Source organism: Anser brachyrhynchus (assembly GCF_964034855.1).
Source record: "Anser brachyrhynchus genome assembly, chromosome: 3".
In the NCBI taxonomy this organism is placed as follows: domain Eukaryota; kingdom Metazoa; phylum Chordata; class Aves; order Anseriformes; family Anatidae; genus Anser; species Anser brachyrhynchus.
The window spans coordinates 1,442,701-1,448,700 of NC_137696.1; the positions used below are offsets into that span (position 1 = coordinate 1,442,701).

At 46.4% G+C, this 6,000-nt stretch overlaps 1 long non-coding RNA gene across 1 annotated transcript in view; it reads left to right on the plus strand.

The window, feature by feature from the left end:
* The window catches only part of LOC308192985, a 221,328-nt gene extending 216,477 nt beyond the window's left edge, over positions 1–4,851 (plus strand). The window contains exons 10-11 of the long non-coding RNA XR_013949271.1: positions 2,130–2,258; positions 2,415–4,851. This is a non-coding gene — a long non-coding RNA (uncharacterized lncRNA). The remainder of the gene's footprint in view (positions 1–2,129; positions 2,259–2,414) is intronic.
* The last annotated feature ends 1,149 nt before the right edge of the window (positions 4,852–6,000 follow it).

A 6,000-nucleotide genomic window follows, 5' to 3' on the forward strand; every position in this document is an offset into this window, starting at 1 on the left:
AGAACTGACATAATCCAGGCAGTTTTGCTTTATGATGAGAGATGAAAATATAGGTATGAATTCATAAAAGTCTCAGGAAAATAAATGCCTGATCTGACTTTAAATATAAATGAACACAGAAAGAATTATATGCTGAATAATGATCCTGCAGAACAAAACTAGATCACTTCCTCAGGACTAGTTATCACGGGGCATTGATTATCTATCTTGTCTAGTTCGTGTGATAACGTAAGAATTCAGATTGTAGCCTCACCCCCCAAACAAATACAGATGCATTTTCTCTAGGTGTTAATCTCCCAAAGGCCCACGCTCGTGTAATATAAGCAGACCTCTGAGCTCCAGCCTGGTTAGCTCTGTATCCAATAAGCTGTATTAATATCCTGGGTCAAAACTTGCTTCAGGCAGCCTGAGGGCAGCAGCCGTCCAAACGCATGTGCCCTGACACCTTTCCAGGGACGAGCCTCCTGTAGCTGGGCCCTTGATTTATAACCCGCGTGTATGTTTTCTATTTGTAAGAAACACAGCGCTTCTCTGAAGCCTTATGCGTTCAGTAACTCTGCTGCCGGTAAATCTCAGCCTGCTTCCGTGGGAATACTCACCTCGCCCTAAAAGAAAGCCAAGGGGGAAATGAAAGTGGAAGGATGTGAAGAAAATGAGCCGTCCTGCTTAAAACCCTCTGAGAAGCAGGGCTCTCGAGCCCTGGGGACTCGGAAGAGATCTCTCCCCTTTCCAAGGAGGGGGAGCTGGAGCTGGTCCTGCCACGGCTGCTGTGCCGAGCAAGGGGAGCGAGCTCTGCTCTGCCTCCGTCCTCAGCTGCAGGCCTTCCTCAGCTGCTCCAGACGCCTCCTTTCACTTCATGCTCTGTGCATCCTGACCATAATGAAGAAGCTCTTCCACAAAAGCTCCTTCCTTGCTGATGCGCTGGCTGCAGGAATTAGCTGGGGTGCTGTCGGAGCCTGTTTTAGGACTGTAAGGCTGGAGCTGAAATCTTGTGCCCTTGCCAGCCTCTGCTTTTCACCTCGTTTGAGCTACGAGTGGCCTCTGAAGACAGAAAGGCAGAGGGCAGTCTTCGTCTTCTCTGTGCGAGGCCTGGGAGCTCCCCCTGCTCCACCCCGGCTGTTAATACGTGGCACGCATCCACCGAAAACAATAGCTACACCAGAGATGGCTGCGTCCCATGGGTGGCCTTTCAGGAGCAGGGAGATTTTGAAAGAAAAATGCTGCTGTGCCCAACTTCCCTTGTGTACATGCTGCTACCAGAAGCTTCCCCTATGAATCCCTTTTCTTCAGAGCCGAAGCCAAATCCCGCTGCAGCCCGTAACCAGAGGAGCGTCCTGCTGGCTTCTACAAGAGATTTGTCTGAGGGTGGCACGAAATGGCTCCCAAACAGCAAATCATGTTCGCTCCCCTCTTACGAACGCTGTGTGCTCCTCTGCTCATCCGGAATATGCCCCTGGCCCGTGCCTGAGCTGGCCGGGGCTGGTTAACCCTTTGCGGTCTGCTAACCCCAGCGGTGGTTTGTCTGTCCATGGTGGCCACAGGGGACAGACAGCCCACACGGATCGCCCCAGGGCTCGTTGTAAGCAGTCGCAGGCCTGGCCTCTGCTACAAAGTGTTGCCACGGCTGGACGCAGCCGCCAGCTGCGGCTGCTAGAGCCAGCGCTGAGCACATCCTCGCATTGTCTGTGTACTCTCAGGCAAACCCCGGGAGGGCATTATTTAAAAGTAATCGGGATGATTTTCTGCATGTCCCAGACCAGGCTGCTGCTGTGTCCCGCTGCGGAGGAGCAGCGGGCCGCCCTCCGCCTGCCCTTCCCCGCAGACGAGGCACAGCATCGCTCGCAGCAGGGCGGCACAGGGCTCGGCTAAACCCCGTCCCCAGCCTAAACTGCTGCGGCTGCCAGCTTATTCTAAGCTACAGTTATCTCCTCAAATCACAGAAGGGAGATGTTGGGGACCTTCTCCATTTATCATATCTGTTCTGGGTTGTTTTACTGTCTTTGTTCTTAATGCAGCGTGCTTCCAAGCCTTAAAACCTCTGAGTATTGTGTAAAGATGGTTTATACAAATGCTAGGGAAAATCCTTGATGTGTTTGACCCAAAGAAGAGCTTGCACTTGTTTTTCACAGGTATTTTCAGCCCTGCACATCTGACTTTAAAATACGAGGAATGTCAGCTCTGGCCTCTAATATCCTTGTGAGGGACAGCAGGCACCTGGGCAGCCAGTTGCTGTCTGCTGGATGCAGCTGTCTGCAGAGGTATGTTAAATGTTCAGAATAGGCTTGCTTCCCTCACAGTGTTGATTAGCACTTGGAGTTAAATGAATATTTACCAAAGTAACACATCTTAGACAATTCAACAATATAGAAATGAGCAAAAACCTCGAAACCAAATGCTTTTGTTTTTCCAAACAGATTGGTAGTTCCCATCCTGGTGTGAGTGGCTTTGCCTGTTCCAGAGTCATCGGGGCTTTTCGCCTGGGACCTTTCCTAAACACCCCCAAAATTTTCAAGCCTTCTAAATACATGAAGGAACAACAACAAAAAAATAAGAACAATAAAGGGCATGAGGCTGATGTATTTTAGTTGTACATCGCTACTAATGAAAGTCATGTGTGTGGAAACCTCAGTGATTTTGTCCTGGCTTACTGAATTTAAACAAAGACTGATACCTATTTATAATCCCAAGACTGCTGCCAATAATATATTTTATTGCTATGGTTGCAAAAAACAAATATCCACTAAAGAAGTATGTTTCACAAAAATGAAAGAGCTGAGAGGATCATGGAAAGATTTGCTGCTTGTGGTAGGTTAGAGAGGAAACGTGAAGCAAGTGTGGTGAAGTGGTTAAAAGCCATGATGGGCTTTACTTTTGTTCTGGTACCTATGTTTACTCTCCACTTTCATTAGATCAGCTTGGTTTGCAATAATGTTTTGTCACTTATATAGTATAGTTTTTATACTGTACTTTCAGCAAGGGGAAAAGCAGGATATTTTAAATAATTATGTTTATTTTTAATTAGAAAGCAAGCAACTTAATTGCTTGTTCTTTTCTTGACTTGATTACATTTAATAAATATAACAGAGGGCTTACCAAAGTGTTCCCGAAATAACATAAAGCATATGTACTATCCCACACAGAAAAGACATCAAAATTAAATTTCTGAATGGTTTTATATAGATGAATTTATTGTGAATAAATGCAACCAGCCTCCTTTTCTGCTGCCCCGTTGTGTTTGGAGCCTACCCGTCGGCATTAACTGCGTAATGTGGTCCCTGGGAGGGAATGAATGGCTGATGCGATAATCGTGATGCAGCAGGTGCGTGCAAACCAGGAGTCAGTCCCCAAAATCTGCCTGATGCGTGCAGGGGAAGCCTGCTGCAGGCTATATGCTCTGGGTGGTAGGAGTGACAAACACAATAGCAAGCTTCAGACCTGATGCTCAAGCATTTCAGTGTCGTTCATGTACCCTCATGTACTACTGAGCTCTTCCAAATTGTTTGGTCCTGTTTGGCATCTCAGTTGAATGTGCTGTGCCCTTTGGGGGCAAATTGGTTCCTCTTCTAGCCTAGGTACATCTCGTCTAAGGGTCAGGCAGCATGCACAAGGTTCCTTGGCAGTGGTGGCTATTCTGTGAAGGGTCCTGCAAACTGCTGGAAAATCAGGATGTGAACCCTTGCCAGGGCACCTGGGGGGTGAGAACTGCTCTCCTCGTCTCCAGTAGAAAAAAGTCTGAAGGTCTAGTGTTCAAATTCTGCCTGCCACACCTGCAAGGACTTCTCCAGATCAAATTTTCTTCGTATCCTAAAGGAGATGTGATTTATTCCCGGGGAAGAAAAGTTTTTAAAAGACAAATTACATCATGAAAACCTTTTTTGGCGATGTGTCTCTCTGTCACTTGCAGACGTGAATAGCTTGTTTGGGTCTGGCATCTTCCATAACCCCACATTAGTACTTGGCTGTCAGATCAGGTGTGTAAAACCAGTCTGCCTATTACACAGTGAGATGTGATTGAATCCTTTATTTATGACTTCTGCCCCACATTGCTTTAATTAGAATGCAAATTAAGGATTTCCTGGAAAGCTGCTGTTTACTTCTGCCATACTTTACATGTTTCATTAGTCTTAGAACCCTGACACGGAGTTAAGTTATGTCAATTTAACAAGTTATCAGTCAGCGGAGCCGTTGTAATTGTACATATGCATTCATGTAGGCTTCCTGGGCAGCAACATGATGCTGCTGCCTTTAGTTTGGCCTCCCGTGCGAGGCACTGAAGCTGTCGTCTTGTCTTGTACCACTGCTGTGGCTCAGCTAATGAGAGGTAACTTCTTCACACAGCATGGCTTGATCCCGTGCCTGAGCCTCTAATTTACACCAAAGCTTCCGAATCTGACTTTGCAAGGCATTTTTAGCTGGGAAGCACGATTTTCACTAGAGAGTAGGTTTTGGTAGTAACTGTGAGCAGTCCTTACCCCTGACCAGCAGGTGGGTCATATCTGATTAGACCACAAATTACAGTCATTGTTTTCCTGTTTCATTTCCAACCGTGCAGCTTACCTGCCTTTTCACATGGGTTACCAGCCTTCTTTGTAGCTGACCTTTGCCTGAAGAAGCTTCTGGCCACGGTCGGTGCCTCTCGAGTTCCTGTGGCACCTCGTGAGGTTGGGCAGCGTGGCCAGGCCTCCTGCACGAGGCCTCCCTGCTCCACCAGGGCCAGTGTCCCGTGGGGGGCCTCGCTTTTCCCCACTTGCCTACAACCATGCATGGCACGGCCTTGAAAACCAACGTTTTCTGCTCTTTTCTGAAATACTGGGGATGATGTCTCATCAGACAATGACCATGTTGAAAATAACCACTGCTCTTTTAACCTTTCAGGATGCTGCTGCGAAAGTCTTATTTCTGAGGGTGCTGCAGCCCCAGAGGGAAAATTTTCCTGCAGGTCGCTCTGAAGGAACTTGCACCAAAGTAACCGAGGATATGGCCCCTGGCACCTTCATTTTCCTCGGCTCCTGTGGTGGCAGAAGCGGGTGGAGGGAAGTAACCTATCCCATTTCTGTTTGAAAATATTTAGCTTGAGTGATGTGAAGATTTCAGTAGATCTGTGACAAGATCAAAGACTATAAATTATTTAACAGTGGTTCTACTTTTGTGGAATTATTTAAAGTATCATAATTGCAGCTCAGCTTCCCAGCCTTCATTTTCAAGTCTGGAATTCTGTTGGGAACTATCATAATCACTGAAGAGTATAATATTACAGGCTGGGTATAAAAATATCTTTTTAATGACTAGCAAATTAGTGAAATGTCTTGACCTGAATCTAGACCAAACAGAAGACAGTGTTTTTATGGAGGGGGAAGAAAGACTAAATTGTCACCACATTGTTATTCTTGTTAAATTCTCCACTACTTAAAATGTCAGTTGATTAGATAAAATTTGTAACACTGTGCATCAATGCAAGTGATGAAGGGCTGTGTGTTACATAGTATCTTGGCATTTCTACACTTTTGTTTTCCTTTTAATGCTAGCATGTGCGTTCTGTGACTGAAACTTGGAAAAATAAAGGCTATTCATTACTTCAGTACCCTGTGAACAATAGGGATCACGAAAGGCATTGCAGGGAACTCCTCTGTGTGTTGGCTCTTCAAGAAGCAGGATGGGCCCTTGGAGGGTTTTCTCTTAGGCTTCAAGTAGTTGTTGTGTGCATGATCTGCCTGGCTAAGCGCCTTGTGTCTGACCTGACGTAAGACCTAGAAGGGACAAGAGTTTCCCACTCCATACCTTGTGATTCAAAGAGTTCACTGAGTCTCTGTTTACCTATGAAAAGGCATTTATGCTCCAAATTCCTGTTTGTAAACGAACTGGGGGAAACTGAGCCCTTGCGTTCCTCCGAGCAGCCAGATATCAGTGGCTGAATTCTCAGTTTGGGCAATTTGGAACACAGAGTAACGACGCCAGGCAGGTCTCTGCAGACGAGGGTTCAGTTCCCAGTTATGCTATCAG